The sequence below is a fragment of the Panthera pardus genome, unplaced genomic scaffold (assembly GCF_024362965.1).
Source record: "Panthera pardus isolate Hobbes unplaced genomic scaffold, ASM2436296v1 HiC_scaffold_27, whole genome shotgun sequence".
Taxonomy (NCBI): Eukaryota; Metazoa; Chordata; class Mammalia; order Carnivora; family Felidae; genus Panthera; species Panthera pardus.
This window is the reverse complement of record NW_026526843.1, coordinates 39,300,489-39,326,033: the sequence shown is the minus strand read 5'-3', so window position 1 is coordinate 39,326,033 and position 25,545 is coordinate 39,300,489. Positions and strand designations below refer to the sequence as shown.

The 25,545-nt window shown below is 39.1% G+C and overlaps 1 protein-coding gene across 3 annotated transcripts in view; it reads left to right on the top strand.

The window, feature by feature from the left end:
- The window catches only part of ATG4A (autophagy related 4A cysteine peptidase), a 62,439-nt gene that overhangs the window by 10,687 nt on the left and 26,207 nt on the right, over nucleotides 1-25,545 (top strand). The window contains exon 1 of one of the 3 annotated variants that reach the window (XM_053891279.1): nucleotides 13,883-13,906. The exons of the other annotated variants lie outside the window; for them this stretch is intronic. The gene's annotated coding sequence lies outside the window, so the exon portion shown is untranslated. Of the gene's footprint in view, nucleotides 1-13,882; nucleotides 13,907-25,545 lie in introns of those variants that run through there. 3 annotated transcript variants of the gene reach the window in all.

Below are 25,545 nucleotides of genomic sequence, written 5' to 3'. Positions count from 1 at the left end.
ACTAATGCCATGAAGCTTTTGCCCTACTTTCTTTGAGGCATTTTATAGTTTTAGACCTTATGTTGAAGTCTTTAATTTTGAGTTGATTTTTGTGTATGGTGTAAGATAAGGGCCTGATTTTTCTTTTGCATATGAATGTTGTTTTCCCAACATTGTTTGTTGAAGAGACTATCCTTTCTTCATTGTGTACTCTTGGCATGCTTGTCAAAGAACATTTGGCCATATATGTGTGAGTTTATTTCCGGGCACTATGTTCTATTTCATTGGTCTATGTGTCTATCTTTATGCTGGTACGATACTGTTTTGATTGCTGTAAACTTTAACATATTTTGAAATTAGGAAATGTGTGGCCTGTAGCTTTGTTTTTCTTTCTCAAGTGTCTTTTGTCTATTGAGGTCCTTTGTGGTTTCAAATGAATTTTAGCATTATTTTTTCTATTTCTGTAAAAATGCCACCGGGATTTTGATAGGGATCACATTCAATGTGTAGATTGATTTGGATAGTGTGGACATTTGCACAGTATTGTCTTCTAATCCATGAACATGGGATGTCTTGCAATTTACTTGTGTCTTTAAATTCCTTTCAGCAGTGTTTTGTCATTTACAGTGTACATGTCTGTCACCTCCTTGGTTAAATATATTCCTAAGTATTTTATTATTTTTGATGCTATGTTAATGGAAACATTTTCTAAATTTTTTTCCAGATAGTTCATTATTATTATATGGAAATGTAACTGATTTTGTGTATGTTCATTTTGTATCCTGAAAAAACCTAAATTTAGAGTATATGCTAAATTCACTTATTAGTTCTAACAATTTTTGTGGAGTCTTTAGGATTTTTACATGTAAGGTTATGTCATGTACAAGCAAAGCTAATTTTATTTCTTCCTTTCTGATTTAAATGTCTTTTTATTTATTTATTTATTTGTCTAATTGCTCTGGCCAGGACTTCTAGTACCAGAGTGAGTAAAAGTGGTGACAGTGGGAATCCTTATTTTGTTCCTGATCTTAGGAGAAAAACTTTCAGTTTTTCACCATTGGTATGATGTTATCTATGGACTTTCTATATATGACCTTTATTATTTTGAGGTAATGGCCTTTTATCCTTAGTTTTTTAAATTTAGAATACTCAACGTTTCACCATGAAAGGGTATTGAATTTTGTCAAATGCTTTTTCTGAATCTGTTGAGATAATCCTGTGATCTCCCCCTTCATTCTGTGGATGCGGTGTATCACACTGATTGATTTGCATATGTTGAGTCATCCTTGCATCCCAGGACAAATCCTACTTGGTTGTGGTGTATGATTTTTTTATGTTTTTTTTTTATTTTATTTTTGAGAGAGAGAGAGACAAAGTATGAGCAGGGGAGGGGCAGGGGGAGAGGGTGGGACACAGAATCCGAAGCATGCTCCAGGCTCTGAGTTGTCAACACAGAGCCCAACGCAGGGCTCAAACTCACATACTGTGAGATCATGACCTGAACTGAAGTTGGACGCTTAACTGACTGAGCCACCCAGGCACCCCGGTGTATGATTTTTTTTAATATGCTGTTGAATTTAGTTTGCTCATATTTTTGAAGTTTTTGCATCTATATTCATTAGGGATGTTGGCCTGCAATTTTCATTTCTTCTAGTGTCTTTTTCTGGTTTTGGCATCAGGGTAGGGCCAGCCTCACAAAATGAGTTTGGAAGTATTCCCTCCTTTTCAGTCTTTTGGAAGAGTTTAAGAAAAATTGGCTTCTGAAATTACTTTTAAAAAGAATAAAGTTAATTAAAAGAATGAACTTAAAGTTAATTCTTTAAAAGAAGTTAATTCTTTTTAAAATGTTTGATAGAATTCACCTAGACTTTTTTGTTGTTGTTGGGAGTTTTTTTTTTTTTTTTTTGATTACTGATTCAATCTCCTTACTAGTTATACTTCTGTTCAGATTTTCTGTTTCTTCACGATTCACTATTGATAAGTCATATGTATTGAGGAATTTAACCATTTCTTCTAGTTTGTCCATTTTGTTGGCTTATAATTGTTCATAGTAGTTTCTTATAGACCTTTTAATTTCTGTGCCATTGGTTGTGATATCTCCTCTTTCATATCTGATTTTATTTAGCTGGGTATTCTCTTTTCTTACCTATTGTAGCTAAAGATATGTCAATTTTGTTGGTCTTTTTATTTTATTTCTTTTTAAAATTTTATTCATTTATTTTGAGAGACAGCAGCATGAGTGGGGGAGGGGTAGAGAGAGGGAGAAAGAGAATCCCAAGCAGGTTTGGTGATGTCAGCATATGGAGCCTGATGTGGGCCTCAGATCTCACGAACTGTGAGATAATGACCTGAGCCAAAATCAAAAGTCAGATGCTTAACCGAGCCACCCAGGTGCCCCTTGTTGATCTTTTTTAAAAAACCACCTATTAGTAATTAATAAACATCTAGCCAGACTCACCAAAAAATAAAAAATAAATAAAATAAGGGAGGGAGGGAGGGAGGGAGGGGGAGAGAGAGAGAGAGAGAGAGAGAGAGAGAAAGGACTCAAACAAAATCACAAACCAAAGAGGAGAAATAGCAACCAACACCACAGAAACACAAACAATATTAAGAGAATGTTATGAAAAACAATATGCCAACAATTTAGGCAGCCTAGAAAAATGGATGAATTCCTAGAAACATGTAACCTAAAAAAACTGAAGCAGGAAGAAATAGAAAATTTGAACAGATTGATTACCAGCAAGGAGATTGAATCAGGAATCAAAAAACTCCCAACAAACAGAAGTCTAGGTCCAGACAGCTTCACAGGCAAATTCTACCAAACATTTAAAGAAGAGTTAATACCTATACTTCTCAAACTATTCTAAAAAATAAAAGAAGAAGGAAAACTTCCAAATTCATTCTATGAGGACAGTATCACCCTGATACCAAAACCAGATAAAAATACCACACACACACGAAAAGAGAGAACTATAGGCCAATATCTCTGATGAACATAGATGCAAAAATCCTCAACAAGATACTAGCAAACTGAATCCAACAATACATTAAAAAAAATCATTCACTATGATCAAGTGGGATTTATTCCTGGGATAGAAGTGCAGTTCAGTATTCACAAATCAATCGACGGGATACATCACATGAATAAGAGAAAGGATAAAAACCATATGATTATTTCAGTAGATGCAGAAAAAGCATTGCACAAAGTACAATGTATACTCATGTCTAAAAGCCAAAACAAGCTTGAAAAAGAAAAGCAAAGCTGGAGGCATCACAATTCTGGACTTCAAGTTATATTACACAAAGCTGTATCCATCAAGACAGTATGGAATTGGCACAAAATAGACACATAGATCAATGGAACAGAATTAAAAAAAACAGAAATAAACCCACAATTATATGATCAATTAATCTTTGACAAAGCAGGAAAGAACATCCAATGGGAAAAAGATACTTTCTTCAATAAATGGTACTGGGAAACCTGGTCTGCTACATGCAAAAGAATGAAAATAGATCACTTTCTTACAACATACACAAAAATAAACTCAAAATGGATTGAAGACCTAAATTTGAGACCTGAAACCATAAAAGTCATAGAAGAGAGCACAGGCAGTAATGTCTCTGACATCAGCCATAATAACATTTTTCTAGATATGTCTCCTGAGGCAAGGGAAATAAAAGTAAAAATAAATTTTGGGGACTACATCAGAATAAAATGCTTCTGCACAGCAAAAGAAACAATAAACAAAACTAGAAGGCAACCTACTGAATGGGAGAAGATTATTTGCAAATGACACATCCAATAAAGGGTTAGTATACAAAAAAATTAAGAACTTATACGACTCAACACTCCCCAAATAATCCAATTAAAAAAGAGAAGACACGAACAGAAATTTCTCCAAATAAGATCTACAGATGGCCAACAGACACATGAAAAATGTTCAGCATTGCTTGTCATCAGGGAAATGCAGATCGAAACCATGATGAGGGGTGTCTGGGTGGCTCAGTCGGTTAAGTGTCTGACTTCAGCTCAGGTCATGATCTCACAGCCTGGGGATTCTAGCCCCGCGTTGGACTCTGTGCTGACAGCTCAGAGCCTGACTCCTGATTCAGATTCTGTCTCTCTCTCTCCCTCTCTCTCTCTCTCTCTGCCCTTCATCTGGTCACACTCTGTCTCTCCCTCAAAAATAAATGAAGATTAAAAGTTAAAAAAAGAAAACATAATGAGATATCACCTCACACCTGTCAGAATGGTTAAAATCAAAAACACAAGAAACAACAAGTGTTGGTGAGGATGCAAAGAAAGGGGAACCCTTGTGCACTCTCGGTGGGAATGCAAACTGGTGCAGCCACTCTGGAAAAGAGTATGCAGTTTCCTCAAAAAGTTAAAAATAGAACTACCCTATGATCCAGTAATTAACTACTGTGTATTTACCCAAAAAATACAAAAACACTAATTCAAAGAGATATACGCACCCTTCTGTGTCTAGCAACATTATTTATAATAGCCAAGATATCGAAGCAGCCCAAGCGTCCATCAGTAGATGAATGGATAAAGAAGTGATGCGCACGCACACACACACACACACACACACACACACACACACACACACACACAGGAATATTCAGCCATAAAAAAGAATGAAATCTTGCCATTTGCAGCATCATGGATGGAGCTAGAGAGTATAATGTGAAATAAGTCAAAAAGACAAATACTATATGATTTCATTCATATGTGGAATTTAAGAAACAAAGCAAAGGAGCAATGGGAGAAAAAAAGAGAGAGAGAGACAAACCAAAAAATAGACTCTTAACTCTAGAGAACACACTGATGGTTACCAGAGAGGAAGTGGGTGGGTGGATAGGTGAAATAGGTAATGGGAATCAAAGAGGGCACTTGTGATGAGTACTGGATGATGTATGGAATTGTTGAATCACTATATTGTACAATTGAAACTAATAAACTAATATAATACTATGTGTTAACTGTACTGGAATTAAAATAAAAACTTAATAAAATTTTTTTTCTTGGGTGATTTAATTAAATGTATTATCTCACTGTTGGTTTCTGTTGATGGTCTTTTCTCACTCAAGTTGAGATGTTCCTGACTTTTTGTATGATGAGTGATTTTCTGTTGTATACTGGACATTTCAAGTATTATGTTATGAGACTCTGGATCTTATTTCAATCTTCTGTTTTAGGAGGTCTCTTCTGAGACTGCTCTGATGAGGGAATGGGGGCATGACTTCATTATTGCCAGATGGGAGTGGGAGTCAAAGTTTCCCACTTACCATTCATTGATACTGGGGTAGGAATAGGGGCATCTCATTATTACTGGGCAGGGGTAGAATTTCAGGCTCTCCCTAGGCTTCTGCTGACAGAACCCTGGCTTGGAGAGAGAAGAACATCTTGCTATTGCTTATGGGCTCTTTTACCGTCATGTTCTGGGGGCTTCGTTACTGGCTGGCAGGGATGAAAGTTCCAGATACCCACTAAGCCTTTTCTGAAACCACCTCAGAGAGAGGGGGAGGAGGGTGTGTGACTCTTTACTGCCAGATGAAGGTGGGAGTCTAGGCTCTGCACTTGGTCTTTGCTGATAGGTGTGGAGTAGGGCCACGGTTTTTCCTGTGGCATTTGGCTAAAGTACAGAAGTTACTGTCTAAAAGATTTCTGTCTTGCTAGGCTACCACTTTCTGTTCCTTTGGCTAGAGCTTTTCTGGGGTCTATTTTTGTCTGCAGCCATTGGTATTTCTGGGTTGCTGGCTTCTCCATCACTGGGTCCAGGATGTATTACTCAAAAACAAAACCCAGGGAACTTACTTAGGTCTTGAGGTCCCTAGCCAGACTGTCTTCTCTCTACCTTTCAGAGTTATATAATATACAAAACATTATATGATATAAATACATGTCTATCTATAATAATGTCCACTGTTTTTGTATATTATATATACACATATATAAAACGTCCAGTGTTTTTTTTTCCAGCCATATTTATTGGAAAAAGTAAAAAAAAGTATGTTTATTCTATCTTTTCTTGGAATCAGAAGATGTATAAGTGGTTACTTAAAGAAACCATGAATACTGTTAGTGATAGCCTTTTTCCCTGTAAAAATCTAGTTAAGAATGGATAAAATTTCTCTGACTCCTACCCCCATGGTATACTACTTTTTAATTTTAGCTATTTTTACACTATGGTAAAGAGCACATGACACAAATATTACTATCTTGACTAATTTTAAGTGTATAGTTTAGAAGTGTTAAATATACTCACATTATCATGAAATAGACCTCTAGAACTTTTTCATGTTGAAAATCTGAAGCTCTATACCTACTAAACAGCAACTTCCTTTTTTTTTCTAGTCCCTGGAAATCACCATTCTACTTTCTGTTTCTATAAATTTGACTAGTTTAGATATCTTATATAAACTGGAATGATACAGTATCATTGTATCATTTGTCCTTCTTTGACTGGCTCTGAACATTCATCCACAACATGAATGAATTTTACTCGTCCTCAACATTCATCCATTTTGTAGCATATGTCATATTTCCTTCCTTTTTAAGGCAGAATAACATTTTATTGTGTGTGTGTGTGTGTGTGTGTGTGCACGCGTGTGTGTGTGCGCGCGTGTGTGTGTGTTTATTCCTTCATCCTCTGATGGACATTTGGATTGCTTCTACCTTTTGGCTACTGAGAATAATGCTGCTATGGAAATGGGTGTTCAAATGTCTCTTCAAGACCCTGATTTCAATTCTTTTAAATATATATTCAGAAATGGAATTTCTGGATCATAAGGCAGTTCTATTTTTAATTTTTTGAGGAACCTTCAATATTGCTTTCCAATGTGGTTGCACCATTTTACAATCCTACCAACAATGTACAAGGCTTCCAGTTTCTCTATATCCTTGATAACACTTGTTATTTTCTGTAGCCATCCTAATGGGTATGAGGTGATAGCTCATTGAAGTTTTGCTTTACACTTCTCTGATGATTAGCGATGTTGAACATTTTTGATATGCTTGTTGGTCATTTATGTATCATCTGTCTATTCAAGTCCTTTGTCCATTTAAAAAAAATAAGATCATTTGATTTTTGTCTTTGAATTGTAAGAGTTCGTGATATGTTCTAGATATGAATCCCTTAACGGATGTATTATTTGCAAATATTTTCTCTCATTCCATAGGTTGCCTTTTCAATGTGATGTACTTTTAATGCACAAAAGTTTTGAAGTTTGCTGCAGTCGCGTGCATCTATTTTTGCTTTTCTTACTTGTCCTTTTGGTGTCATATCCAAGAAATCATTGCCACGTCCAATGTCATGAACCTTTTCCTCTATGGTTTCTTCTAGGCATTTTATACTTTTAGATCTTGTGTTTAGGTTTTTAATTCATTTTAAATTAATTTCTGTATATGGTGTACGATAAGGGTCCAACTTCATTCTTTTGCATGTGGATGCCCAGTTTTCCCAATACCATTTGTTGAAGAGACTGTCTTTTTCTCATTGAGTTGTCTTGTCACCCTTGTCCAAGACCATTTGACCATATATATACACAACGGTTTATTTCCCAGCTCTCTAGTCTATTCTGTTAGTCTATTTGTTTGTCTTGATGCCAGTATCATACTGTTTTGATTACTGTAGCTTTGAAATATATTTTGAAAGTGTGAGTCTTCCAACTTTGTTTTCTCAAAAAATTGTTTTGGCTATTTAGACTTCCTTGAGATTCCTTATGAATTTATCTAGTTCTGAAAAAAAATCCATTGGGATTTTGAGGGATTGTGTTGACTCTGTAAATTGTTTTGGGTAGTATGGATATCTTAACAACATTAAGTCTTTCCATCCGAGAATGCAGGTGTCTTTCCATTTATTTGTGCCATCTTTAATTTCTTTCAGTAATGTTTTGTAGTTTCCCATTGGCACACTCTGTTTACTAAATAAAAGTAGGCTATCAAGTAAAATACTTTGATAAACCCTGCTTGTCCAGTAATTTCAAAGTGCAGAACTATGGATGGGGTGCCATCCATTGTTCCCACAAATTATTTGCTGCTTGGCAGAATTGCTGCCTATACCGGGAACTCTGCTTATTCAGACATGGAAGCCTTAGTTTGTATGTACCTATGGTGCAATAGAAAGGGGGACAGGATCTGCATCCCATCTTTGTCTTTATTCACTATCATTATATTTCCCTTTAAACTAGTCCTGTTTAGTGACTCTAAACTGGAGGCCCTGGCACAATTGCTTAAGGGTGGCAATAGAAAAAGCTAGAACCAGGCTTTGGATGGAGAGAGACTTCAAAGCAAACCCAACCCTGAGCCCTGCCTCCTCCATGAAGCCTTGTTTAATTATGCTATCGCATGCTTATCTCCTTTCTCTGACGTCCCAATAACACTTGTGTCTATTACACAACCAGCCTTCATCCCATCTTACTGAGTAGAGTAAGACCTCAGTTACCTAACTCTTTCTGGGGAAAAGGCATTTTTAGTAACCTGTTTTCAAAAATGGCTCATGATTTCCTCTGTTTGAGCACCATAAGCTTTTAACATTCTGTCATGAATAGAATTCTCCAAAAAGAAAAAAAAAAACCCAACCTAGAGACAATTTAGTCCTCTGATTTCTTATACAGCATTTATAGGCATAATTTAATTAATTAAGGATCATTGTTATGACTATCAGTTATTGCTTGCTATAATACAGTGGTATTCTAAGGCCTATTGAAATGTGATTTAATGTTTGTTCCCCACATTTAATGGTCCCAGGCCATTTAGTCTGTGTGTGTGTGTGTTAATCTGTATTAGTTTTTTATTATATTCTGTCTGTGTTCTTGTCAGTTGGCCCTTCTTGTTGCTGTCAATCTACTTTTGTAAAATCAGGTTTTATTCCCTAGCTCAGAAGGCTCAAGAAAAATTTCTTAACTGGGACTTGATGCCTGAAGGGAGTGCTTTTCAAGGATCTTGAAAGTTTCCAGATTTACCTTCTATAGTCTGTTTTGTTTGTTTATTGGTAGGTTTGTTCTAGTTTGGAGAACTTAACTGTGGGACTAAGAACAAAATCTCCAGGAACAGGAACCACTGGGGTCCTTGAAACCAAAATCACCCTAATTTTTCCTTCTGTTAAGCCTCTCTCGCTCACACTGCATGACTCTCCAGACATTTCCTGCTGGATCAGCTGGAAAGAATAGTTGGTGACAGGAAGCATTTTGAGGAAACTCTGGCCTATATCACTTCCTGTCATCAGAGAAACAAACTTCAAAAGGTGACACTTAAGAAAAGGCACTTTCTATTTGGGGGTCTGTGACAAGGAGTACTCCAAGTTCTGACAAAGAATTCAGAGTGGGGAATATTTATTTTAATTTTTTTAATGTTTATTTATTTTTGAGAGACAGGGAGAAAGCGTGAGCAGGCGAGGAACAGAGAGAGAGGTTGACACAGAATCCAAAGCAGACTCCAGGCTTTGAGCTGTCAGCACAGAGTCCCACACGGGGCTTGAACTCGTGAACCGTGAGATCATGACCTGAGCAGAAGTCAGATGTTCAACCGACTGAACCACCCAGGCGCCCCTAGAGTAGGGAGTGTTTTTTAAGTTTTGCTACCATAGTCTCAGTAGATGGAAGAAAGTAGAAATGGGAACCGCCTTTAGGGGAAGTTATTGTGAAGTTCATGATGGAGAGGGGGAGCTATGGCATGGGTGTTGTAGAAGCAGTTCAAAGTTCTAGAAGTGTGAACTGAATATAATGGATATTACATAGCTAGAAATACACCAAAAAGTCATAGTTGGGAAAAGCAAGGCAGACAGTTATTCACTGTACTTCCTTGTACACATCTATTTTCAGTATTCATTATTGTGGAATTGTTTCAACTTTTCAGAGATGTTAGAATGTGAGTGCAGTTGCTGATCCTAATTCTCTGGTGAAATGTAAGACAGGTGAGACTGAGGTTACAAGCTTTGAAATTTAAGTAAATTTTCTATTAGCCACAACCAGGCACAAGTTCTAATGAAACACTTAGCTTTGGGATATTGACACTTATTTAAAGTGTACAAAGCACTTTGACAGTCATTCTCTCATTTGATCCTCACCATAGCCCGGGGGGGTGGGGTGGGGTGGGGTGGGAAGGTATTATCTACATTTTATGGATAAGGAAAGGGAATCTTAGTTTAAAAGAATAGCCCAAGGTGACTTGCATAGTAAAAGGCAGAGCAGAAATAGAACCTAGCTCTTCTAATTCATAGGCCAGTGTTTTCTTAAGTCTACAATGCTTTCTTTCACTAAGATTTGGGGGGAAATTCAATATATATTTCTCTTATGAAGACAAGCTAATGCTATAGTAGAAAAGAATAATTAATAAATTTTTGAATTTCTAATCAAAGTGGACCTGAAAAGTAGATAGCATTTTGGAATGTTGTAAGTTGAAAAATCCAGTAAGTTAGCCTTACATCTAAATAATATCTGAAGCCCCAAACTGCTTTCACTGGGATTCGATGTGTGTGTGTTCAGAGACGTGCGACAAATTTATAACTCTATCTCTACTCCTGATAACAGAAGAATATTTTGTTATTAGCATAATATTGATCTAATCGCCAATAATCTATACCAGAAATAAATCCAGTATGGAGACTTAACTTTTTCTTTTTGCTTGAATTGAAGTATTCTTTACACACAGTTAAGTGCACAAATCTTAAGTGTACAGCTCAGTTAAATGTTATATATGTGCACCCTCCACCCAGATTAAGATCAAGAGCATTTCTTCCTTCCACCCCACCCTGAAGTTTCCCTCTTGCCTCCCAGCCAACATCACCTCCCAAAGGTAACAACAGAATCCAAAGCAGCCTCCAGGCTCTTAAGCTGTCAGCACAGAGCCTGATGTGGGGCTCAAATTCACGAATGCCAGATCATGACCTGAGCCGAAGTTGGATGCTAATCGACTGAGCCACCCAGGTACCCTTGTAACAACTCTTCTGACCATTATTATCATAGATTAGTTTTGCCTGATTTCAGACTTTATATAAACAGAATAATATTCTAGGTATTATTTTGTGCCTGGCTTCCTTTGCTTTAACATGTCCATGTGATTCATCTATGTTTTATACATAATATTAGTTCTTTTTTGTTGCTATATACCATTCCCATGTATGATCCACCACAATTTATCCATTTCCCACGTCTTAGTCTATTCAGGCTGCTGTAACAAAATTTCGTACACCAGATGGCTTAAACAACAAACATTTATTTCTCACAGTTCTGGAGGCTGGGAAATCCAAGTTCATGGCACCAGCAGGTTTGATATCTGGTGAGGTCTCTTTTTCTGGCTTGCAGATGGCCACCTTGTTGTGTCCTCACATGATGGAGAAAGATCATCTCTCTGGTGTCTCTTCTTACTAGGGGACTAATCCCGCTCATTGGGATTCTATCCTCATGACCTAATTACCACCCAAAGGCACACCTCCAAATACCATCACATTGGGGATTAGGGCTTCAACATAGGAATTTTGGGAGAACACGAACACTGTGTTGGTAGCGCCACATTGATGGACATTTGGATTGTTTCTAAGTTTTGGATATTATGAATAAAGCTTCTATGAACATTTTTGGCCATATCTGTTGGTGGACAAAAGCAATCATTTTTCTTGGGTATAAACCTAGGAGTGGAGTCACTAGGGTAGGTGCAATAAAAGACATTTTTAACTTAGAATAAGGTAATTTAGTATTAATGAAAGAACTGATGGCTGAGCATTTTATAAGAAAACCCACTTCATTAAGAGCCACTTTCAGGGGCGCCTGGGTGGCTCAGTCGGTTAAGCGTCCGACTTCAGCTCAGGTCACGATCTCACACTCCGTGAGTTCGAGCCCCGCGTTGGGCTCTGGGCCGATGGCTCAGAGCCCGGAGTCTGCTTCCGATTCTATGTCTCCCTCTCTCTCTGCCCCTCCCCCGTTCATGCTCTGTCTCTCTCTGTCTCAAAAATAAATAAACGTTAAAAAAATTAAAAAAAAAAAAAAGAGCCACTTTCAGAGTTAAAAAATGGATCTGTGTTTTGTTTAGCAGATCAAGATTCTCTGCTTGTCCAATATTAGAGAGTATTTTTTGCTGTGGTTGGTGGGTTGGGTCTTTCATGCTCTTGGGTAGATAGGTATGTATTTTCCTGGTATCTGGAACATAGAGTGCACGTCAGGGATGAGGAACCATTTTATTGCAAGCTGTATCTTTTTTAGATGGGGTAAAATTTGTCTTTTTTGGGGCAACATGGCTCAAATAATTATAAAATAATGTTGGAAAATCAAGTTCACTTTACAGAAATTTGCTTTAGGATTAACTTGGAATACATCTTTTGTTCTGAAAGTGAAGGTACATGTATAATTTTATGTAATCCCAAAACTTAACTCTGGCAGTATAATTTTACATTACATCAAAGGTAAAGAATTTTTAAACATCATATGTCTGCTGGCAACATTTACTAATGAAGTGTAATGTTGAAAGGGTATGGGGAAAATTCCCGTGGTCTGGGAAGCGAGTGAGGTGATGGTAAACAGAGGAGAAAACTGGGAAAGTACTCTAAATGAAGAGTCCTGTTCCTGGAAAGGACTCAAGAGCCTCTCCCATTGTGCTGTACCACTAAGCATGTCACAAGACAGAGACCAGACCCACCTTAACCCCTTCCTTGACAAAGATGGTCACTTCAGGTTTTGGTGTGTGTGTGTGTGTGTGTGTGTGTGTGTGTGTGTGTGTTTTAACAATTTAATTTGATAATGAATGTTAAAAAAAAACATCAACTAGGATTTGCATTTCAGGTGATTACTTGTTGCACTGTTTCTATTCTGCTAATGTATGAGATACCCAGAGTTCCTCCTCGGTGTATTTGAATGTGTTCAGGGGCTCCATGAAGCCTAGGTTGAGTCCAGAACCCTTACTAAGGCTTCCAAGGCCAACATCTCCTAGGCTTGTTTGCCTCTCCAGCTTCAACCCCTGACAGTTTCCATATGGAATCGCTGTTCCACAGTCTCTCAGTCTTTGGTGTTTTGGTCCAAGCTTCTCCTCTGCCTGGAATATCCTTCTCTTGCCATATTTGCTTAACTCTCATCATTTAAGGCTAAGCCCTGTCATCACCTCTCTTCCCAAAGCCTTCTCTGTACTCTAGGCTGGCTTAGATGATCCTCTGCTGTGCTTCCTTAGCCCCCTGTACAGACACAGACCGTATCATATAAAAATGAATTCTCTTTCTATCTTCCCATTAGACTTGGAATTGCTTAACATGTGTTACTCTCCCCAGGGCCTAGCACAATGCCAGTCATATGGTAGGTACTCTGCAAAGGATTATTAAATTGCATTTGCATAAACATATAAACCAGCATTTGGACTTTTATCACTGTGTTCATTCATTCAGTAAACATTTGAGAGACCTTGGGGGACAACTTATTGCAAGGCACTATGATTGGAGCTTTAGGGGATATGGAGATAAACACAGTGTGTCCTAGGATGAGAGTTCATTCCAATGGCAGAGAGCTGACAAGCCTGCGAATAACACTAACCTAGAGAGCAAAGTGCCCAGTGCCATAAAAGAAGTTAAAATAAGGGACTTTAGAAGCTTAGAAGAAGGAAAAAGTATTTCTTGGTGGCAAAATTGAGGAAGAAGGGTTCACAGAGAAAGTAGCATTTGAGGTAGGACTTAAGTGTTTAACTAGGACATGAATGAGCCAGGAGCCTCCAATGTATCATGTGGTTTATTTTTGGCTAAAAAGAGTACATATCTTGAAGGAGTAATGAGCAGTGGGGAACAAATACAAATAAATGTAGGAGGTGGTCATATTGGAGAGGGCCTTAAATGCCAGGCTGATGAGTTTGTATTTGATTCCTATCAGTTGGAGCAATCTTGGAAGCCCATGGAAGTTTCTGAGCAGCTCAGTGACACAAATGAAGAGATCCTTTATGATTAGTCTGGTAATGGCGTCTTTTAGTATTTCCTTAGTAAATATTAACTAATTAATTACCAATAATTACTTTTACTAAATAGTGTGGAAAAACTTCAAGGCCTGTAGCTCCTTGACCTTTTTGCATGAGTCCTTTCTCATTGGAAATCTAGATGAGGTAAGAAGTCATATGACCAATTAGTTCTGAGAAATGAACACTGAAATTGACAGAGGAAGGAAACAACTTGCAAGACAGAAATGGCTCATAAAAATGCATAGACGTATAAAGAGTTGTTTGCTTAGGAACTGTGTCCAAAACATTGCCTTCAGCCATCTGGAAAAATCCGAACACACTATATGAATTATATTGTTAATATTTATTCCTTTGGGGTAGTTTAGATCATTTCCAGTTAAAAATAATTATAGTGTTCTAACCTCAGACTGTCTACTCTTACTCTCTCTTATAAACAGTGGGTACTGCATTGTCAGTTTGTTGTATAGTATGTTTTATAACCAGAACATCTGATTTGTTGCCACCTTAGGCCAGGCCTTTAACACTTGATGCCTGGATTATTACAACAACTTTCGCGTTGGTGTCCCATCTCCAATGCCTCGGATCCAGCTTTTATCCTAACAGCAAGCTACTCTCCATCCAGTATAGTGGGAAGTATAGTGGGGAGTATACTGGATCAAGAGTTAGATTAACTTGAATCCTTGTTCTACTTCGCACTAGCTATATGACTCTGAACAAGTTTTATCACTTCTCTGAGTCTCAGTTCTTTCAACTCCAAACTGTAAGTAATGATCTCTGCCCTATCTCAAGGGCTGTCTCAAGGATCATGTGAAAGAACTCTGAAAACTGTCAATGGCTTTACTCTACTGGCTGGCTTTCCACCCTCTACAATCCAGTCCCAAGCCACCTCTCTAATCTCATTGCTCTCTATTCTCCAGAATTTACCCTGTCTCTAATACATACATATTTAATAGTACTCCTCTGATCTGGAATATTCTCCTATCTTATCTCTGCTCTTCCTAATGGAAGCAATAATTTAAGGACCAGTTAAAATGCTATACCCTCTTTGAAATCTTGATGGCTCCAATGCTCATTTGATTTCCCCCTTTACTGAATTTTTATAGAATTCAGTTATTATCAATACTTGCTTATGTATTGCCTTTTATTATTAGATCTTTCATTTACATAAGGCTCATATCTTTAGATATTATGCTTTTCTGATGCCTTAGGTTGCTCATTTATTTATTTATTTATTTTAATATATGAAATTTATTGTCAAATTGGTTTCCATACAACACCCAGTGCTCATCCCAAAAGGTGCCCTCCTCAATACCCATCACCCACCCTCCCCTCCCTCCCACCCCCCATCAACCCTCAGTTTGTTCTCAGTTTTTAACAGTCTCTTATGCTTTGGATCTCTCCCACTCTAACCTCTTTTTTTTTTTTTCCTTCCCCTCCCCCATGGGTTTCTGTTAAGTTTCTCAGGATCCACATAAGAGTGAAACCATATGGTATCTGTCTTTCTCTGTATGGCTTATTTCACTTAGCATCACACTCTCCAGTTCCATCCACGTTGCTACCAAAGGCCATATTTCATTCTTTCTCATTGCCACGTAGTATTCCATTGTGTATATAAACCACAATTTCTTTATCCATTCATCAGTTGATGGACATTTAGGCTCTTTCCATAATTTGGCTATTGTTGAGAATGCTGCTATAAACATTGGGGTACAAGTGCCCCTATGCATCAGTACTCCTGTATCCCTTGGATAAATTCCTAGCAGTGCTATTGCTGGGTCATAAGGTAGGTCTATTTTTAATTTTCTGAGGAACCTCCACACTGCTTTCCAGAGCGGCTGCACCAATTTGCATTCCCACCAACAGTGCAAGAGGGTTCCCGTTTCTCCACATCCTCTCCAGCATCTATAGTCTCCTGATTTGTTCATTTTGGCCACTCTGACTGGCGTGAGGTGATATCTGAGTGTGGTTTTGATTTGTATTTCCCTGATAAGGAGCGACGTTGAACATCTTTTCATGTGCCTGTTGGCCATCCGGATGTCTTCTTTAGAGGAGTGTCTATTCATGTTTTCTGCCCATTTCTTCACTGGGTTATTTGTTTTTCGGGTGTGGAGTTTGGTGAGCTTTTTATAGATTTTGGATACTAGCCCTTTGTCCGATATGTCATTTGCAAATATCTTTTCCCATTCCACTGGTTGCCTTTTAGTATTGTTGGTTGTTTCCTTTGCTGTGCAGAAGCTTTTTATCTTCATAAGGTCCCAGTAATTCACTTATGCTTTTAATTCCCTTGCCTTTGGGGATGTGTCGAGTAAGAGATTGCTACGGCTGAGGTCAGAGAGGTCTTTTCCTGCTTTCTCCTCTAAGGTTTTGATGGTTTCCTGTCTCACATTCAGGTCCTTTATCCATTTTGAGTTTGTTTTTGTGAATGGTGTGAGAAAGTGGTCTAGTTTCAACCTTCTGCATGTTGCTGTCCAGTTCTCCCAGCACCATTTGTTAAAGAGACTCTTTTTTCCATTGGATGTTCTTTCCTGCTTTGTCAAAGATGAGTTGGCCATACGTTTGTGGGTCTAGTTCTGGGGTTTCTATTCTATTCCATTGGTCTATGTGTCTGTTTTTGTGCCAATACCATGCTGTCTTGATGATTACAGCTTTGTAGTAGAGGCTAAAGTCTGGGATTGCGATGCCTCCTGCTTTGGTCTTCTTCTTCAAAATTACTTTGGCTATTCGGGGCCTTTTGTGGTTCCATATGAATTTTGGGATTGCTTGTTCTAGCTTCGAGAAGAATGCTGGTGCAATTTTGATTGGGATTGCATTGAATGTGTAGATAGCTTTGGGTAGTATTGACATTTTGACAATATTTATTCTTCTAATCCATGAGCGGGGAATGTCTTTCCATTTCGTTAAATCTTCTTCAATTACCTTCATAAGCTTTCTATAGTTTTCAGCATACAGATCTTGTACATCTTTGGTTAGATTTATCCCTAGGTATTTTATGCTTCTTGGTGCAATTGTGAATGGGATCAGTTTCTTTATTTGTCTTTCTGTTGCATCATTGTTAGTGTATAAGAATGCAACTGATTTCTGTACATTGATTTTGTATCCTGCAACTTTGCTGAATGCATGTATCAGTTCTAGCAGACTTTTGGTGGAGTCTATCGGATTTTCCATGTATAATATCATGTCACCTGCAAAAAGCGAAAGATTGACTTCATCTCTGCCAATTTTGATGCCTTAGATTTCCTTTTGTTGTCTGATTGCTGATGCTAGAACTTCCAGCACTATGTTAAACAACAGCGGTGAAAGTGGGCATCCCTGTCGTGTTCCTGATCTCAAGGAAAAAGCTCTCAGTTTTTCCCCGTTGAGGATGATGTTAGCTGTGGGCTTTTCATAAATGGCTTTTATGATCTTTAAGTATGTTCCTTCTATCCCGACTTTCTCAAGGGTTTTTATTAAGAAAGGGTGCTGGATTTTGTCAAAGGCCTTTTCTGCATCGATTGACAGGATCATATGGTTCTTCTCTTTTTTTTGGTTAATGTGATGTATCACGTTGATTGATTTGCAAATGTTGAACCAGCCCTGCATCCCAGGAATGAATCCCACTTGATCATGGTGAATAATTCTTTTTATATGCCGTTGAATTCGATTTGCTAGTATCTTATTAAGAATTTTTGCATCCATATTCATCAGGGATATTGGCCTGTAGTTCTCTTTTTTTACTGGGTCTCTGTCTGGTTTAGGAATCAAAGTAATACTGTCTTCATAGAATGAGTCTGGAAGTTTTTCTTCCCTTTCTATTTCTTGGAATAGCTTGAGAAGGATAGGTATTATCTCTGCTTTGAACATCTGGTAGAACTCCCCTGGGAAGCCATCTGGTCCTGGACTCTTATTTGTTGGGAGATTTTTGATAACCGATTCAATTTCTTCGCTGGTTATGGGTCTTTTCAAGCTTTCCATTTCCTCCTGATTGAGTTTTGGAAGAGCGTGGGTGTTTAGGAATTTGTCCATTTCTTCCAGGTTGTCCAATTTGTTGGCATATAATTTTTCATAGTATTCCCTGATAATTGTTTGTATCTCTGAGGGATTGGTTGTAATAATTCCATTTTCATTCATGATTTTATCTATTTGGGTCATCTCCCTTTTCTTTTTGAGAAGCCTGGCTAGAGGTTTGTCAATTTGGTTTATTTTTTCAAAAAACCAACTCTTGGTTTCGTTGATCTGCTCTACAGTTTTTTTAGATTCAATATTGTTTATTTCTGCTCTGATCTTTATTATTTATCTTCTTCTGCTGGGTTTAGGCTGCCTTTGCTGTTCTGCTTCTATCTCCTTTAGGTGTGCTGTTAGATTTTGTATTTGGGATTTTTCTTGTATCTTGAGATAGGCCTGGATTGCAATGTATTTTCCTCTCAGGACTGCCTTCGCTGCATCCCAAAGCGTTTGGATTGTTGTATTTTCATTTTCTTTTGTTTCCATATATTTTTTAATTTCTTCTCTAATTGCCTGGTTGACCCACTCATTCTTTAGTAGGGTGTTCTTTAACCTCCACGCTTTGGGAGGTTTTCCAGACTTTTTCCTGTGGTTGATTTCAAGCTTCATAGCATTGTGGTCTGAAAGTATGCATGGTATAATTTCAATTCTTGTAAACTTATGAAGGGCTGTTTTGTGACCCAGTATATGATCTATCTCGGAGAATGTTCCATGTGCACTCGAGATGAAAGTATATTCTGTTGCTTTGGGATGCAGAGTTCTAAATATATCTGTCAAGTCCATCTGATCCAATGTATCATTCAGGGCCCTTGTTTCTTTATTGACCGTGTGTCTAGATGATCTATCCATTTCTGTAAGTGGGGTGTTAAAGTCCCCTGCAATGACCACATTCTTATCAATAAGGTTGCTTATGTTTATGAGTAATTGTTTTATATATTTGGGGGCTCCGGTATTCGGCGCATAGACATTTATAATTGTTAGCTCTTCCTGATGGATAGACCCTGTAATTATTATATAATGCCCTTGTTCATCTCTTGTTCCAGCCTTTAATTTAAAGTCTAGTTTGTCTGATATAAGTATGGCTACTCCAGCTTTCTTTTGGCTTCCAGTAGCATGATAAATAGTTCTCCATCCCCTCACTCTCAATCTAAAGGTGTCCTCAGGTCTAAAATGAGTCTCTTGCAGACAGCAAATAGATGGGTCTTGTTTTTTTATCCATTCTGATACCCTATGTCTTTTGGTTGGCGCATTTAATCCATTTACATTCAGTGTTATTATAGAAAGATACGGGTTTAGAGTCATTGTGATGTCTGTATGTTTTATGCTTGTAGTGATGTCTCTGGTACTTTGTCTCACAGGATTCCCCTTAGGATCTCTTGTAGGGCTGGTTTAGTGGTGACAAATTCCTTCAGTTTTTGTTTGTTTGGGAAGACCTTTCTCTCTCCTTCTATTCTAAATGACAGACTTGCTGGATAAAGGATTCTCGGCTGCATATTTTTTCTGTTTAGCACACTGAAGATCTCGTGCCAATCCTTTCTGGCCTGCCAAGTTTCAAAAGAGAGATCAGTCACGAGTCTTATAGGTCTCCCTTTATATGGGAGGGCACATTTATCCCTTGCTGCTTTCAGAATTTTCTCTTTATCCTTGTATTTTGCCAGTTTCACTATGATATGTCATGCAGAAGATCGATTCAAGTTACGTCTGAAGGGAGTTCTCTGTGCCTCTTGGATTTCAATGCCTTTTTCCTTCCCCAGTTCAGGGAAGTTCTCAGCTATAATTTCTTCAAGTACCCCTTCAGCACCTTTCCCTCTCTCTTCCTCCTCTGGGATACCAATTATGCGTATATTATTTCTTTTTAGTGTATCACTTAGTTCTCTAATTTTCCCCTCATACTCCTGGATTTTTTTATCTCTCTCTCAACTTCCTCTTTTTTACATAACTTTATCTTCTATTTCACCTATTCTCTCCTCTGCCTCTTCAATCCGAGCCGTCGTCGTTTCCATTTTGTTCTGCATTTCGTTTAAAGCGCTTTTCAGCTCCTCGTGACTGTTCCTTAGTCCCTTGATCTCTGTGGCAAGAGATTCTCTGCTGTCCTCTATACTGTTTTCAAGCCCAGCGATTAATTTTATGACTATTATTCTAAATTCACTTTCTGTTATATTATTTAAATCCTTTTTGATCAGTTCATTAGCTGTTGTTATTTCCTGGAGATTCTTCTGAGGGGAATTCTTCCGTTTGGTCATTTTGGATAGTCCCTGGAGTGGTGAGGACCTGCAGGGCACTTCCCCTGTGCTGTGGTGTATAACTGGAGTTGGTGGGCGGGCCGCAGTCCGACCTGATGTCTGCCCCCAGCCCACTGCTGGGGCCACAGTCAGACTGGTGTGTGCCTTCTCTTCCCCTCTCCTAGGGGCGGGATTCACTGTGGGGTGGCGTGGCCCGTCTGGGCTACTTGCACACTGCCAGGCTTGTGTTGCTGGGGATCTGGCGTATTAGCTGGGGTGGGTAGGCAAGGTGCACGGGGGCAGGAGGGGCAGGCTTAGCTCGCTTCTCCTTAGGTGATCCACTTCAGGAGGGGCCCTGTGGCAGCGGGAGGGAGTCAGATCCGCTGCCAGAGGTTTGGCTCCGCAGAAGCACAGAGTTGGGTGTTTGCGCGAAGCGAGCAAGTTCCCTGGCAGGAACTGGTTCCCTTTGGGATTTTGGCTGGGGGATGGGCGAGGGAGATGGCGCTGGCAAGCGCTTTTGTTCCCCACCAAACTGAGCTCTGTTGTCCGGGGGCTCAGCAGCTCTCCCTCCTTCTGTCCTCCAGTTTTCCCGCTTTCTGAGCAGAGCTGTTAACTTATGACCTCCCAGACGCTAAGTTGCGCTTGCTGTCGGAACACACTCCGTCCGGCCCCTCCGCTTTTGCCAGCCAGACTCAGGGGCTCTGCTTGGCCGGCGAGCCGCCCCTCCGCCCCGGCTCCCTCCTGCCAGTCCGTGGAGCGCACACCGCCTCGCCGCCCTTCCTACCCTCTTCCGTGGGCCTCTCGTCTGGGCTTGGCTCCGGAGACTCCGTTCTGCTAATCCTCTAGCGGTTTTCTGGGTTATTTAGGCAGGTGTAGGTGGAATCTAAGTGATCAGCAGGACGCGCGGTGAGCCCAGCCTCCTCCTATACCGCCATCTTCCCTCTCTCTCCCTTAGGTTGCTCATTTAACACATAGTGAATATTTATGAGGATATTTCCTCTGTATCCATCACAGAACCAAGTACAGAACTTAAATAAATAATTGTTGGCTCATTTATTTAGAAATTTACATACAGACTCTCTTGACAAGTGAATCCATCTTCTCTTCCCAGAGCTTAAAGTACTCCTCCTAACAACCCACCCTACCTCTACCTCCTACAGAACCATAAATAGGTTGTTAAGATAGGTCTGCCCAATAGAACTTGCTGTGGTGATCCTATAGCTGTGCTGTCCAGTATGGTAGCCAGTAGCCACATGTGGCTGTTGAGTGCTTGAAATGTGGCTAGTGCAACTGAGTAACTTAAATTTTAGTTGTATGTAATTTGAATACATTTAAATGTAAACAGATGCATGTAGCTAGTGGCTACTGTATGGACAATATAGGGTAGACCACTGGCTTTCAAGCTTTTTTGATCCAACAATACAATGGGAAATACATTTTATATTTCAACCTAATTTATATACACACAAGTTTTGTGAAATGATATTAATCCTTATTATGTATGATATATTGTAATATTTTCTATTCTATTTAATTTCATTTTTTAAAGCTTATTTATTTATTTTGAGAGAATGAGCAGGGGAGGGGCAGGGAGAGAGGGAGAGAGAGAGAGAGAAAGAGAGAGAATCCCAAGCAGGCAACTTGCTGACAGCACAGAGCCCGATGCAGGGCTTGAACTCACAAGCTGTGAGATAATGACCTGAGCTGAAACCAAGAATCGGATGTTTAACTGAATGAGCCACCCAAATGCCCCTATTTAAAATTTCTTTAAATGTTTATTTAGTTTTGAGTGAGAGAGAGACTGAGTGTGAGTGGGGGAGGGGCAGAGAGAGAGGGAGACACAGAATTCGAAGCAGGCTCCAGGCTCTGAGCTATCAGTACAGAGCCCGATGTGGGGTTCAAACTCAAGAACTGCCAGCTCATGACCTGAGCCAAAGTCGAACGCTCAACCGACTGAGCCACCCAGGCACCCCTCAAGTGCCCCTATTTGATTTCATTTTTTAAATATGCTGATTTCAACCCACTATATAGATTTCAAAGCCCACTGATAAGTTATGATGTGCTGTTTGAAAAACACACTGCTCATTTTATAGATGGAGAATCTAAGGCCCAAAGAAGTGCAGTAAGTTCTCAAAGGTCCCATAGCTAGTTAGTGGCAGGGTAGGATTAGAAACTACATTTTAGGTTTCCTAGGCTAGGGCTGTTTTTAAGAGGGGTGAAGAGTGATCCCTCCTTCTCTTCATCTGCCAAAAAACCCCCACATTTTTTATGTCGAGCAAAATTATTTGATACACTCTTCATTTTGGCTAAATACTGTCATGATATCATGCTCCCTACATGAATCATGAGCTCTATATTTGAGTATTCCTTCTCTTTTAGCTTGGGTACTATCCAAAATCAAAGATACAATGCCACAGGGGCTTTTTTGGACCCACTGTATGATGTGGCAGTGGCACTAATGTGCATCTGTACTCCTGGTGAATACAACCACACTTCCCACTTAACAGTTTGATTCTTAACAACAAAACCTGTTGATAAATAATCAAGGTGATTCTTACCTCAGCTTGTGGGATAGTTACCACAAGTCTTGAATTATAAAACCAGTAAAATGTTTTTATCCATCCATCCATCCATCCATCCATCCATCCAATGTCCTACCTTCTTTGTATGTCTTATAAACAAAGATAAGCTTTATAAAAGTGACATCTTGGGGCACCTGGGTGGCTCAGTCAGTTGAGTGTCCAACTTCGGCTCCGGTCATGATCTTGCAGTCTGTGAGTTTGAGCCCCGCATCGGGCTCTGTGCTGACAGCTCCGAGCCTGGAGCCTGCTTTGGATTCTGTGTCTCCCTCGCTCTGTGCCCCTCCCCCGCTCATGCTCTCTCTCTCTCTCTCTCTCTGTCAAAAATAAATAAACATTAAAAAAAATTTTTTTTTAAAAGTGACATCCTTTTCTTCTGAAAAAATGCATCTCTCCAAAAAAAGCAGAGTTACCTTATCAAAAGCAAAATGAGGCAGCAATTTAGAGGTGATGTATGTGTAAGGTAGATCCTGCCTTCCTCACCAGTTTGTGCATGGGATCCCATTTCTTCATGGATATCTCTTTTTTTTAAGTTTATTTATTTATTTTAAGAGAGATAAGGAGAGCTGTGAAGGGGAAGAGAGAGGGAGAGAGAGAGAGAGAGAGAGAGAGAGAGAGAGAATCCCAAGCAGGCTCTGCACTCAAACCCACAAACCATGAGATCATGACCTGAACTGAAACCAAGAGCTGGGCGCTTAACCCACTGAGCCACCCAGGTGCCCCTCCTCATGGATATTTCTGAATGCATTTCAGTCAGCAGATAGCAGACAATAATTTATCCTTAAGTGAGAACAACAACAAAAATATACTTAAAAGGGCAATAAGTTTTTCAAAAGAATCACTTTAAAGGAAAACCAAAGAGTCCAATTTTGCCTTATGTTTGATTCTTGCCATCATTGTGTCAGTAAGATGAAGTGACTGAATTCTGTAAGATATGTTGTGTTTTGTGGGGCCAAGCTATCAATGGCCTGGTTGATTTTTCTAGCTGAAAAGTAAGGAGTACTTTCATTTAACACTCATTTACCAATAGTCCCTTGCCAAACAGACTGGTTATCCCTTTGCTGACTTGCCCTACAGTGGGTCAGGTGCAGCCTCCTATGCTACACCACCACCAGTACTAGTCAGTTAAATAGAATCTTAGAAAGTCATAAAGTCTAGCTGAATGATAACCCTTCGGCTAAGAGTCTATATGGTAAGTCTAAAATGATAAAGGGCGTCAAATTTTTTACTGGTCTGTAGAGAAAGGATGCATGTCTTTCACATAATTTGACCACCCAGCATTGCTAGAATTTGACTTGCTGAATACATTCAAGAAAACTTTCAGTTTGGGACATGAAAATCCCCCATGGAAATAATGAGAAATGATGTCCAGTTCTCTATTTTTAAAGCTCTTCATTGTCAGAAAAGCAGGGCACTGGGAGGAAGAGAAATGAAGATGGGGTGGGGTCCATGCATGGGTGGGCAGAGGCTGGAAAGGCAAGAACACTAAGTGGACCCAGGAGGAAGGAGGTGAAGGCACATTTTAGGCTGAGCTTTGTTGTTCTGAATTCCTCCTGCCTTCCTAGGTTCTGCTTATCTACCTGCCATCTACCATGCCCCTCTTCACTTTTTTTTTTAAACCCTTCCTTTGTCAACCAAACCCATGAGACCAAACTTTATCTCCCTATCTCCTTTATCTCTCTCTGTCAAAAATAAATAAACATTAAAAAAATTTTTTTTTAAAAAAGTGACATCCTTTTCTTCTGAAAAAGATGAAGAAGAAATGTTGTGGCTAGACCAAACTTTATCTCCCTACACTGCACCATGTTTTTCTGCTACCATTTATTTCATCACTCACACTTACAAACTGGAAGGTATTTTTAACTCTGACTCTCTCTCTCTCCCCCCAGCCCCACCCCACACTCAGTTGCTTGCCAAATCCTTTTAGTGAATTTCTCCCTTCCCCCTTTCCACTTATATCTTATTTCTATCAAGGCTCAGCTCTGATACCACCTTTTCTAGGTTGTGCAAGGCCCATTCACCCCCAGTTGGAATTAATCGTTTCTTGCCTTCCACATTGCTTTCTTTAAAAATTTTTTTTAATCTTTATTTATTTTTGAGAGACAGAGAGAGACAGGATGTGAGTGGGGGAGGAACAGAGATAGAGGGAGACAGAGAATATGAAGCAGGCTCCAGGCTCTGAGCTATCAGTACAGAGTATGTCGCAGGGCTCAAACTCACGAACTTCAAGTTCATGACCTGAGCCGAAGTTGGATACTTAACCAACTGAGCCACTCAGGTGCCCCTCACATCGCTTTCTTTTTAAAACTGAACTAGAATTGACATACAATAATATATTAGTTTCAGGTATACAACATAGTATTTTGACATTTTTATATGTTATGAAATAATCACCTTTGTAGGGCTAGTTACCATCTGTCATTATACAAAATTATTACAGTATTATTGACAACATTCCCTATGTTGTACAACTGCTTTCCCTTATTATAATACTTATTGCTATTAGTTGTTTTCAGACCTGTCCTCTCCACTAGATTAAAAGCTTTTGGAGGATGGATGCTACGTCTCAGTGATGTTTTATCCATTGTGTGCATAGTAGGTACTCAGTAAAAGTTTATGGGATGAATATGTTAATGAATATTCGACCCTTACCATACCTGTTTTCCATGGATATTTTCTTGTTTTTGAAGCTGTTACTTGATACTATGTTAAATGTGCATGTATTGCTGAGAAGGCTGTTCTAGAATCAGCAGTATCCTGGCATGCCTTTAGAATCAGGTGGCCTACAAGGAAGACATGCTGTGGTATCTCAGGCCCCTTCTAGCCCTGAGATTCTGTGACAGATTTCACTTAA